The following is a 12,629-nucleotide window of genomic DNA, read 5'->3' as shown; positions in this document are numbered from 1 at the left end:
CTTTTCAATGTCAAGAGACATTGAGGAAGGCCTCTAGCATGTTTGTTGAACTGCTTGATGGATACTTCTAGGAGGATAGGGACAGAAGTTATACAGGATGGGCAATCATGGATGGGCAGCATCCTCTTTGGTGAAGGGAACTTCCAAATTGATGACATCACAGATCCATTTGAGTGGTCATCGTGTAGAGTGTATCTAAAACCTTGATTTCTTCATTTGGCTTTATTTTTTCTAGGCATTCTCATATTTACATGTAGTATTTTTACTTTCTATTTTTTTTGTAGTAATAGAATCTTTATTACCCGTGGCCCCTCCCCATCCCACCCCTCATAAGTTACCTCCTCGTTCCTTAACTGTTGAGCATTTAAGTAGTTTCTAGTTTTTCTTTTTGTGTAAACATAGTTATAAACAAATTTGTATAAGTAAGGTCAAGTCAACAAGCATTTCTTAAGCGCCCACAAGGGGCCTGGCACGGTGCTAAACAAGGGGATACAAAGAAGGCAAAAAAAAAAAAGACGTTACCCTCAGGAGTTTTAAATTCTAATAGGGGAGATTTACATGTAAATAACTCTGTACAAACAAGACATATACAAGATTAAAGGAGATAATCAAAGAGGAAAGGTGCTAGCATTGAGGGAGATTGAGGAAAGGCTTCTTTTAGAAGGTAGGAGTTTTAGCTGGGAACAAGCAGTTCTTTCTCTTTTTAATGATTTCCTTGGCACGAAATAATGAAGAGTGAAATGAGCAGAACCAAGAGCAATATTGTTTGAAGAACAACTGTGAACTACTAAGTTATTCTGAGGACTATAAATACTCAAATCAACTACAAAGGACCTATGAAGGAAGATGCTATCCGTCTTCAGAGAAAGAACTGATGAATACAAGTATGTATAGTATGGTTTTACATCTATACCTGTATCTATCTGTGTCAAATGGTGGCCTTCTCTAGTGTGGGATGAGGAGGGAGGGAGGGAGAGTTTGGAACTTAAAATGTAACAACATTAAATTGAATTTAAAAATTATTTCCTTGGGATATATTTCTTGGAAGCTTTTTCTTTTTTAATGCACTAGTTTTTCTTAGTGATGATGAAAATAAATTTTATTCAATAATTGCGTATTAAATGCCTGTTATGTATAAGATATTTCATTCAGAAATGACAAGATAATGGACTTCTTACCCTCATAGCCCAACAGGGGAAATGAGATATGTATGTAAATCATTATAATACAGATTTTAATATATGGACACACTGGAAAGTTACAAAGAACTGTGAGCTATCCAGGGCTAGAGAGATTTCTTACCGTTGGAAGGAGTGTTAGGGAGGCTTCATGAGAGAAGAGGTACCTGAAAAAAATTGTAGGATTTCACCAGAAGCATCTGGGTATTGGGATTAGAAAAGTTAGGGAAATGTCCAGTTGCCCATTCTGATAGCAAAAAGATTATGGTGTAAAACAGGGTTAAACAGGTGGCATAGAGTCAGATTTTGGAGAGCCTTGAACTCCAGGCTACTAGGGAACAGTAATTTAAACACCTGGGAATTCCATCCCCCACGGTTCAGATGTTTAAAACTTGGTTCTGTGGAAACTGATAGACAGAAGACCTGGTTCTCAATTCTGGCTCTACCACTACCTATGTGACCTTAAGCAAGTCACTAAGGACTCTAGGCCTCCGTTTCCTCCAAACCAGGGGGTTAGATCAATGACACAGACTAAATGATTACTGGTTAAATCTGCAATCGGCTATGACCCTTGGAAAAGAAACATCGGTGGAGAGTGGGAGAGAAGCTGATTAGGGAAAAATATGGAGTGAAGGATTTCGGCGGGAAAGCAGAAGCGGGACAGTAGGGCTGGTCTTGCAAATAAGATGCAAAGATAATAGGCTGCCCCATTTGATCCCAGAGAGGTCTAGGATAGGGGGAGACAAAACTACAACTCCCAGAAAACCATGCAAGCACCTTCCCTCCTCCTCCCCAACACACTCCAAGCAGCCTACTCCTCTCCGCCTTTTTCCCCTGAAGCCTGCCTGCCAAGTGGTATGTAAGTTTAGTATGGCTCAGCGTGCATCAGAGTGAGCAGGCTGCTGGGGCGCGGAGCCTGTGAGCAGACTCTGGTCTCCCGGCTGCTGAGGCTCCGGACTTGCAACTCAGGACTGAGTCTGTACGCTGAACAGCTGCTGTCCGGAGCTTCTTCTGGGACCAAGGCGAGAAAGCCCCGCGGCTGTAGTCAGCTTGCCTTCCCTCTTGGGCATTCTTGACCGTGGAAAACAATGGGAATGGGAATGCTGAAGGGATTCGGTTCCCAGCGCTCCGGTCTCGGCTACTGAGATTTTCCGTGCTGGTGAAGCCTGAAGCTCGGGCTTGCTCGGGGTGGGAGGTGATCCTTCCTTTACCCTGAGGCGGTCTCCAGGCGGGTGATCAGTGGCGCCCGGGGGGCATCGTCCGCGCCCCACCGTCGTTCCCCGGAGCAGTGTCCTCTGAGCCCTGCCCAACGCACGGAAACTCGCGCTGCCCATGGGACCTTCAGCCTCTCAGGCTCGCGAAAGAATGGATGGCGTGGCTTCATCATTCCCTGGAGGTGGGGGCGTGGAGAGGGTCCAGGACAGGGGTCCTCTCCCTCCCGAGCTCCCACCTATCTGGGGTGTGTGCGTGGGGGACTCATGCAGTTTGGACCCGAGATGGAATTGGGGCTTTCCCCTCCTCCCCACTGCACCCCACTCCGTTCTCTTGGGCGGCTCTCTGCTGTGGATTATTGGTACGATTCGACCGGAGTAGGAATACCCGCCACCCTGGCTTCAGTGGATTTACTCTCTTTGCTGACCCTTGACCCGCTCCTGCCTGTCAAACCCCTAACCTGCGGGTAAGTTTCCTATGGAATTGGAGAGAGTGACTTTGTTTTTTTAGCTTTTGAGGCTGTCGCATAACTTTGAGCAGGGTTTTGGAGTCTAGTTAGAATGATGTCCGTCTCGCTCTAGCATCTTCCTAGAGGTCATGCAGACCACCCCTGGCTGCCTTCGTGCAGAACAAATCTCTCCTCCTCTCCCCAAGGGGTTGGTCTGAAATGCAGGTGACAAATGAAGTAGTTTGGGGAACAGGTCGTGCCGGGACTGTGTGCAAGGTCGGGATTCCTTACCCTACCTCTTCCACCTCCCTTAACAGGTACTAGTCCCTTTTCTACCTTCTCTTCACTGCCCTTTTCCCAAGGAGATGGCCCTTAGGCAATGGCTGATCATGGGACAGCCGGCCGTCCTTAGCTTAATGTTTCCTAGCAAGGAAGAAGCCTTCCCCTCTCACTTCCCTCACCCCTCAGTCCCCTGCCTAGGATGCAGCCCCAATGTGGCCCTATTGCACCCCCATGTCTCCTTTTTGTTGTTTCCCTAATTGCCACCTTCTCAGGTCCGTTACTTCGCCAGAGGTGCTGTATTCGTGGGCAAACAGCGCCAACCCACTGCTGAGACTCCCAACTCTGGGCTCACTGGTTGGACATTCTATGTGGTCTCATTTCCCTACTCTCTCATACCTGGTTCCCAAGCTATATTTGAGTTTTGCTGTGGGTTTTGGGGTGTTGTTGCTACTGCTGTCGGGGGGCAAGGGGAAGTGGGGAATAAGGGGGCGTGCTGAGAGAGTCTCTAGATTCTGAGAAAGGAAGAGAACTGAACTGGTGTTACTTGGCTGTATCTGGAACTTAACCTTTTATTTAAACTTTTTTTTCAATCACCAAGCATTTCTTTTTCTCCCCCCACCCCAATCCTTTACCTTTTCAAGATACCTGGAAATATTTGAAAAGGAGGGCAGGTACTTTTAAAGATTCTATAGAGTTCTCTGTTTTCCTGTTTACTGAAGTGACTACCCTGAAAGCTAGGCGACTCAATAAGGAAAATAAATGCATTTATTAAGTGGACTGGAATGGCTTGGGACCTGTTGGGGCATTCCAGAATTTCCAGTATAGTACCTCTTTATTCTGTGCCCTTCCCTCTCCCCCTCCCCCACCTTTGGGGGCAAAGGGAGAATTGTCAGAGAAATGGCCTCCTGACTTACAGGAATGGAGGTTGGGTGAAGAAGATCTAGTTCCTTTAAAGTCTAGGATCCAAGCTGTGTTTAAAGGTTGAAGGTTTTGAGAGACAGATCCCATGTATCTGTAACTTACTTTTTTCCAACATTTGTAATTAAAAAAAGAAAATGGATATGCTGGGCCAATCCTTTCTGAACCATTTTAACATCAAGATATTTAGGCATAGACTTCTCTGGGGAAGGGTTTTCTATATACACAAAGATATTCCATTCCTGGGGTTAATGCTGCCTTTTCTAGGTAATAAATTTGTATTGTAACAAATAATTTTTGGAGAGAATGTCTTATCCCAAAGGAGTCATCTTAATTATGAGAATTTTAGGGCTTCTAGATTCGGGGTGCTGATTGTATATATATGATATTTTTGTATCCACGCTTGAGAATCCTTAACATTAAATCAAATAGTTGACTACCTACTTACTAGACTAATGCCTGGTGGACTGAATGCAGCATTGTCTTCCAATCTTGCCTGATTTTGCCCACTCTTCTAGTCAAAGAGTAGGGATCCCCATGCTAAATGGAATAATCATACTAGTAATAGTATGCAGTAACAACAAATAGTTATTGTATAGTAGTATGTAATGTATAGTATGCAGTATGTAATAATAACAAATAGTAGTAATAACAAATACCATTTATTTAGAACTTTAAGGTTTGCAAAGTGCTTTATGAATATTTGATTTGATCCTCACAACAAGCCTGGAAGACAGGTGTTATTATTGTCCCCTGTAATGTAAATGTAAAAAACAGTGTGCGGACACTGAAGCAGGCAGAGGTTAAGTGACTTGCCCAGGGTCACACAGCTAGTAGAGAGGATATTGTCCTGGGAATCCTAAGGAGACTTCTGTTCAAGGTCTGGGCAAGTCACTTTCCCCCCCTGGACTTGTTTCTCCATCTATAAAATAGACTAGTTGATCTATCCAGTGGTGATGTTTGGTCCTCCTGTGAGTCATTTTGGCATACTGATTCGCTCACTTGAATTTGGGCTTCTGGATTGATTTTAAAATTGATCAGATGGTAGAATACAGTTAACTTGGCCATACTGCCCTGCGGGTCTTGCTAAGAGAAACCAGGAGTGTTCTTTGAGTTAGCTTCCCTGCATTCTAAACTGCTTGTCCCTTCCTCCCCCCACCCCATATAAACAAAGCCTAGTAGAGCCTTCTGGGGCCTTGAAAATGACACATTGTGAAGACTGGACACAAGACGAAATAAACACATCTGTATTTTCCTTTGGAAGTTTTGAATTTCAGTTAAAATCAAGTTATTACCCAGTCAACCTGTTCTGATAAATCTACTATGGAGCAGATGGATTACATCTGAAGTGTGTGCATGTATGATGGCTGGGCAACCAAACCTGCCTTCCTCATGCACTTGTATGTGTAGCACCGAACAGGTGACTCATGCAAGAATGAGTAGCAGGTGGACCAGGAGTGCTAACTTTGCAGAACTCCAAAATACCTCATTTCCTTGTCATGTGATTTCTTGACTCTTTGTAGATTTAAAGGAACATTTCTTTTCCCTGGTGTGGGTTTGGGAATTCCCTTCCTCCCTCCCCAGCCCATTTTCCCCTCCTTGGTGGAGTGTCTAAAGATGGAGGATTGGTGAATATTTCTAGGGTGATCTGGGGTGAAGAGAGTAAGTTCTGATGGGATTCAGCGAGTTCTGAGTGACCAAAGACAGGACTTGAGAGTGTCTTTGCATAAGACTACTCTTGTGTGAATTTGGGGGAAAACCATGAATGAGGCCCTTCTCTTGCCCCCTACAACAAAAAGACCACATTCGTCTAGACCTCCAACCAATAACACACAGAAAATTAGGGCTGTCTGCTCTTTGAGTACAACTCTGCCTCTCAGGAGTCCAGTGTGGTTGCTTGCATGCTGTTTGTTTGGGATAAGGAAGTTTTGAGGTTACTTACATTTCAACAAAAGATGCTTTTGTTGCTCGGACATTGTTGCTCTGTAGCCACTAGGCTATAGTCTCCTAGACATAATTCCTTCCCCCATCAACATCCTGTTAACTTGTGACAATCCAGATTCCCCACCCCTCCACCCCCTACTCCAACTTTCCACAGAAGCAATACTTGCAAAATGAAAGATTTCATTCTCTGTCTTGCTCTCTTTTCCCCCTCTGGCTGAGATGTTTTCTATAACCAGCCAAGCACAGATGAAAGCATAACAGGAAGTGGGGGGGGAGTGAAGGAGAGGGGGGAGGCTAAAGATGTTGTGACTAATAGCTTTGGTCCTTAAACACAGTCAATATTCTGTCTTTTCCTATTTCCACCTACATTTGCCTTACTTTTGCAATCCACAACATACCCTTTTTTGGGGGTCTTTCCATGCTCCAGAGACTACAGTGGCTCTCAAGTAAATACCAAATTTAAAACTTGTGTTTAAGGCCCCACGACAGTTAGTTTGACCACCTATCTTGGAGCAGCTCCCAGATATGTACTTTCAGCTGCAGCGTACTAAACTTCTAACTATACCTGAAATAGTTACTGACTACTACCAAGTATTCCAATATGCCTAATCACATTCCTGCCCTCTTTAAAAACATTGCAGTTCACTTCTTCCAGGAAGCCTTCCTAGGCTAACCTCATCTGGTCTGTGGCACTTTAGCATTATTCACAAGTCATCTTTAATGTTTGCTGACTGGTACCTTCTTTTAGGATGGAAAGAACTATGGAATTATGTTATCCCATTACCCCCTTTATTTTACAGATGGGGAAACTGAGATGTGCCACAAACACAGTGTCCAAGGACACTGAGCTAATTAGTGGGGATCATTTTGAACTGCTGTCTTTCCTCCCTGTTAAATCACTTGAGGACTAGGATCCTTTGTCTTAATTTTTGTGTATATTCAACTTAACATTTATTGAGCACCTACTGTGTGCAAGATGTCAAGAAAGAATTACCAGATCCTCTCAGATACTAGTTCTTCCCTCCCAAAAGATACATTATATTTATTTTGTATATGCTTAGTGATATTCAACCCTGACAGAATATAAGGTCCTTGAGGACAAGGTTTGTTTAATTTTTGTTTCTGTATCCCCTGTGCCTGGCACAGTGCTTGACACTTAATAATTGTTTCTTGATGGATTTTTATTGTTCAGTTGTGTCCAACTCTTCGAGACCTCATGGACCATACCAACCATGTAGTTTTCTTGGCAAGGATACTAGAGTGGTTTGCCATTTCCTTCTCGGTGTATTAAGGCAAACAGAATTTAAGTTGACATGCCCAGGGTCACACATAGTAAGTGTTTGATGTTAGATTTGAATCCTTTTGGCTGTTTGTCTCACAGTGGAGATGAAACCTGGTCTACTATGCTGCATACAGTGAGTATTGAATCTGAGGTGCTGACTGTTTTGATGTCTCTTTGACACTAAATTAGGGCTTCCTTTCCAAAGACAATGCCTAAGCAAGAGGAAAGAAGTGACTGGAACTGGCCTTCAGTGTGGGCAGTTATATTTTTCTTTACTGAATGCCCTAAGCCACTGACATAATGTTTAAAATAAGAATAGTTCTACCTTACTTTCTATAATAGACTGTTCCTGGAAAGTTGTAGGTAAAATCAATTTTGGCAAATCAACTTTTGTTTTAAATGGTAGTAGGGGGTTGTTATTTAGAGGCAGGCTAAGCAGGGTCCTCTTTTTAAAATGGAAGAATCATTTTGGAATGTGAATGAACATCCCTTTATTTATCTGTAGGTCCAGATTTCATCAGTGTCGAGTTTTATTAAAGTAGAGGCACGCTAGTATTAGCTTCTATCACAGAAGTAGTTCAACATTAGTGAAGAAGAAGGGATTGCCCTGTTGGGTGATTCAGGAATAAATCAGACTGTGAACCTTTTTTTCAGTTTATGAAAGACCCAGTGACCCATGGTGACTTTTAAGAGGCTTTTCATTAGGTCTAATTCTACTCATTCTTTCCCAACCCTTCCCAGACCCCCTCCCCCTGAAATGTGAGAGTGGGAAGCTGATTTCATGCTTCATCCCACCAATACAGGCAGGATGGCCTTTCTTCCTCCAGGAAGCAAGCCTGACAGAGACCTGTGGTAGATGGCATGTAGCAAGGCCAAATTTCCCTTGCCAAGTTATACTGTGGGAGATGCCAGCGCATTGTTTCGGATGGCCAGTTACAGATCATCCTTGACTAATCCACTGGACTGTTCTCAGTTATGTCTACAGTCTTCTGAAACCCATCTTCTCCTTAATTCTTTGGAATTTCAACTTGACTGAGGCTTGAGGTATCTGCTTCTGAGTCACAAATAAGTGAGCTAAGGAAGGAAATTGAGCAAATGAGGTTTTTTGGGTCAGGTCTTCTGCTAAGTCTGAGATATAGAAAGGATGTGGGAGTCTAAGACTTTGACCTTCAAGTAAGTGTGTGTGTGTGTGTGTGTGTGTGTGTGTGTGTGTGTGTGTTTGAGGTGGAGATGTTTTCTGTTCTTTGTTTTTGTGACTGCATTTTACTTCTGACTGCTCTTCTAAAAGGTCTTAGAATGCTGGAAGAAATTAAATTTAGACCGTTGTCTTACACCATATAACACAATGAACTCAAAATGGATGTGTCACCTAAATATTAAAGATTATGCCATAAAAAAAATTGGAAAAGAACCAGATTAGATAGGTACTTTTCATAGTTATGGCTAAGGGATGAATTATTAACCACACAAGAGTTAGAGGCCATTACAAAAAATTAAACTATATGAAATTGAAAAGCTTTTGTATGAACAAAACAATGCAACTAGTATAATAAAAGATTTGGTCAATTGGTGGGAAGAAATCTTTTCACCAAAAATCTTTGATAAGGATCTTATTTCTAAGATATAGGGAACCAACACAAATATATAATACCAAAAGCCATTCCCCTATCGATACATTTTTAAAGACTGTGAGCAGTTAACACAAGAATTATGAACTATTGACAATCATAAGATTGCTCCAAAAAATAAGAGTAAAGGAAATATCATTCAATCAAAATTCATTTATTAAGGAACTGCTACATGTCAGGCTCTGTGCTAGGCACTGAGGATACAAAGACAAAATATTAAATAACCCCTTCTCTTAAGGGGCTTACATTCTTTGGTGGGGAGATGATGTACAGAATTGCAGAATAAATACACAACAAATACAAAATTGCTAAACACAAGGTAGTTAGGGGAGGGCATTAGTTATTGGAAGGATTAGAAAAGGCTCCATAAAGAAAATGGTGCTTGAATTGTGTTTTGAAGGAAGTGAGGGATTTTTCTGAAGTGGAGGTGAGGAGGGAGTTCATATTAGGCAAGGGGGGATGGCTGTGCCTAGGCATAAAGATAGGGCATGCAGCAAGTGCCCTGTTTGGAAAATAAAGAGAAAGCCAGCAAATCAAAACAGCTGTGAGGTTTTACCTCACAACCAAAAATTGGCAAAGATGACAAAATCTTTGTCCATTTTGGAAGAGTTGTAGAAAGACAGACATGCCATTGTTGGCAGAGCTGTGATTTGGTCCAACCATTCTGGAAATTAATTTAGAATTACACTAATAAAATGACCAAAATGTTCATCCATTGCTCATAAATCACAGGAATTTATTATGTACTTATTATGTGCCAGAAACTTTTCAAAGGGCTAGATTAAAAAAAAAAGCATAAACAGTTCCTTCCCTCAAGGAGCTTATGTTTTACAAGAGAGAATAGGTACATAAATAGGTATATAGGTACATACACACTGGATATAAAGTAACCTTAGAGATAGATGAAGGCACTAGCAGCTAGGAAGACTGGGAAAAGCCTCCTTCTAGAGGTGGCAATCTTGAAGGAAGCCATATATATTCTAAGAGAAAAAGGAAGAGCATTTCAGGCATTGGAGATAGTGCTAAGGCACTAAGACAGCAGATGCATTATTGTGTGAAAGGAATAGCAGGAGGTCAGGGGGCCATCTCCTGTTGTCCTGATCTATATGTTGCCACTGGACCCAGATGGCTGTGGAGGAAAAAGTGAGGCTGGTGACTTCGCACAGCTCTGCCTCACTTAAATCCAATTCACTTGCATGTCATGGCATCACCTCCCTGATGTTGTGGTCCTCTTCAAGAATGAAGGACAAACAACAACAAGGAGGTCAGTATGGCTGGACTATAGAGTACATAGAAAGGATCAATATTTAAGATCCTTTAAAATATGGGAAGTGCCAGGTTGTAAAGAGGAGTTTATATTTGATCTTTGAGGAAATAGGGAACCACCAGAGTTTAACGAGCATGGGGTTGACATGGTTAGATGTATGCTTTAGGAAAATCACCTGGGGAAGGAGGGTGGTATAGGGAGGTATTTGAATTAGGGCCATAAATTAGGTTATTGCAATAGTCAAAGAGCAGGGTAAAGGGTGCCTGAACTTAGGGTGGTGGCAGTGTGAGTGGAGAGAAGGAGATATATTCTGGTCCAGATCTAACTCAAGCCAGTCTGCTGACTCAGGCTCAGTGTTAGAATGTGTTGAGACAATTATGGACCATAAAATGAAATTTGAAAATGACTTCACTATTTATAAAGGATAAATAGATGATGTTCCTAAGGTTAAAAAGAATAGTTGAGAGGGAATAGTTACTCCTCACCACTTCTGTATTCTTCACAGTAGCTGACTACAGTAGCTGAGAAAGGTTTTCTTGGCAGAGCAATTGACTTTTTTTTTTTTAAGGCAATTGGGGTTAAGTGACTTGCCCAGAGTCACACAGCTAGTGAGTGTTATGTGTCTGGGGCCACATTTGAAATCAGGTCCTCCTAACTTCAGGGCCGGTGCTCTATCCACTGCATCACCTAGCTGCCCCAGCAATTGACATTTTGTTAAAACCTCTGACACCCAACTCCCCTTAGGAAGCCCAGCTAATGATGATCCCAAGAATGTCTTCTCACCCCTTTAAAAGGAGACGGGACCAGTTTACATAAAATAAATGCCACTCCTATCACAGTACATATAAGAGAGCCGTGGAGAAGGAAATGAAAAGATGTGGCAATTGATTATTTATACGGGTTAAGCAAAAATGAGGAGGGGATGGTAACACAAAGTTGTACACTTGGATGAATGTAGAGGGGCCTATAATATGCCAGGCATTGTGCTAAGCTCTGCTTTACAAATATTTTCTCAATGTAGTTGTGTGATCCTAGGCACTTCACTTAACAATTATATGCCTCAGTTTCCTTGTCAGTAAAGCAGCAGCATCTATCTCCTAAAGTTATGGTGAGGATAGAATGAGATAGAAATATTGCTTTGCCAAATATAAAGCAATACATAAATGTTAGCTATTAAGTGCTCAGTGGATGTTAATGACAGAGAGAAGGGTCCCACATATACCAGAATATTTAAAGTAGCATTTTAAAAATTACTTAACTACTTTAATAGCAAAGAAGTGGAAAAAAAGTAGATTAGATGATGATTCTTGTTTAGTTGAGATACCAGAAGGTGAATTTGACTTGTCCAGGGGCACGTACCTTTATAATGACAGATCTGATCTCCTGATTCCTGAATTAGTGTTCTTTGTAGAAATCTTCTTTAAATTTTTGGGTATTAAATATAGTCATATTTAAAGAACTCTATGGAGTTGGCTATTTAAAGGATCATAGTATCATTGCTAAAAGGGACCTCAGTGACTATCTTCAACTATCTCCTCTTAAAGATGAGGAAACAGAAGTTAAGTGACTTGTTTAAGGTCATACAGGTAGTTAGGTGGTGAAGTGGGTAGAGTGCCCCCCTGGAGTCAGGAAGACCTAAGTTCAAATTAGGCCTCAGACTCTTACTGGCTTGTGTGACCCTGGGCAAATCACTTAATCCTGTTTGTCTCAGTTTCCTCATCTGAAAAAAACTGAGCTGGGGAAGGAAATGGCAAACTGCTCCAATGTCTTTGCCAAGAAAACCCCAAATGGAGTCATGAAGAATTGGACATGACCAATCTACAAAACAATAAAAAAACCAATTATGGACACATAGGTAGTAATGTGTCAGATGGGATCTCTGTGGTCCATGATCTCAGCCTACCAATTTTTTTGTGATGCAAAGTAATGTTTTTAGTATAAGATTTGCTTCAGCTGGGGGAGTAGGGGATACATCTGCTTTCTTTTCTCCCTTAACGAGTCATCGTGTTCAAAGTGATTGTTAAATGCTCTTTGCGATTGGTGAAGGTGAAAAGTAAGGCTGAAGGACTTCTGGCACCTTAAAAAGATAAACTCCTTTGGACTAGAGTTTAATTCATCAGGACTGTGTTTTAAAGATAAATGGCCTGGCAGGAAACTGTAGCCCTAAATACCATGTGTCAATGTAAACCTGACTGAAAACTTCTTGGTTTATGATCTGACATTCTCCTAAGCACTATTCCTTTTGGATGGAAAGTTCTTAAAGTGGGATTAGGCTTTTGTAGTAATTCCCATTATTAGCCCCAGGGGACAGATTGAGTTTATCCCAGGCAGCCTTTGTGGCTTCATGAACTTTTAAAATTTCCTCTGCCTTCCCCCTGTTTCTCTTCTCCTCCACCAGTCCTCTCTCTGGGGCCACTGTGGGGGCCTGGGAGCTAGCTAGGAGTTAGTTTGAGCAAAGTTTGTCTGTGTA

The 12,629-nt window shown here is 41.9% G+C and overlaps 1 long non-coding RNA gene across 2 annotated transcripts in view; it reads left to right on the top strand.

Annotated features, from left to right (window-relative positions):
• Positions 1-2,026: 2,026 nt before the first annotated feature.
• Positions 2,027-12,629, top strand: part of LOC144457730 (uncharacterized) — a 268,762-nt gene continuing 258,159 nt past the window's right edge. The window contains exon 1 of one of the 2 annotated variants that reach the window (XR_013487180.1): positions 2,027-2,856. This is a non-coding gene — a long non-coding RNA (uncharacterized LOC144457730). The remainder of the gene's footprint in view (positions 2,857-12,629) is intronic. The other variant, XR_013487182.1, reaches the window with a different exon arrangement.

This window comes from Phascolarctos cinereus, unplaced genomic scaffold, assembly GCF_003287225.1.
Source record: "Phascolarctos cinereus isolate Bilbo 61053 unplaced genomic scaffold, phaCin_HiC Scaffold_5;HRSCAF=322, whole genome shotgun sequence".
Classification (NCBI taxonomy): Eukaryota; Metazoa; Chordata; class Mammalia; order Diprotodontia; family Phascolarctidae; genus Phascolarctos; species Phascolarctos cinereus.
This window is presented reverse-complemented; position numbering and strand designations above follow the sequence as displayed.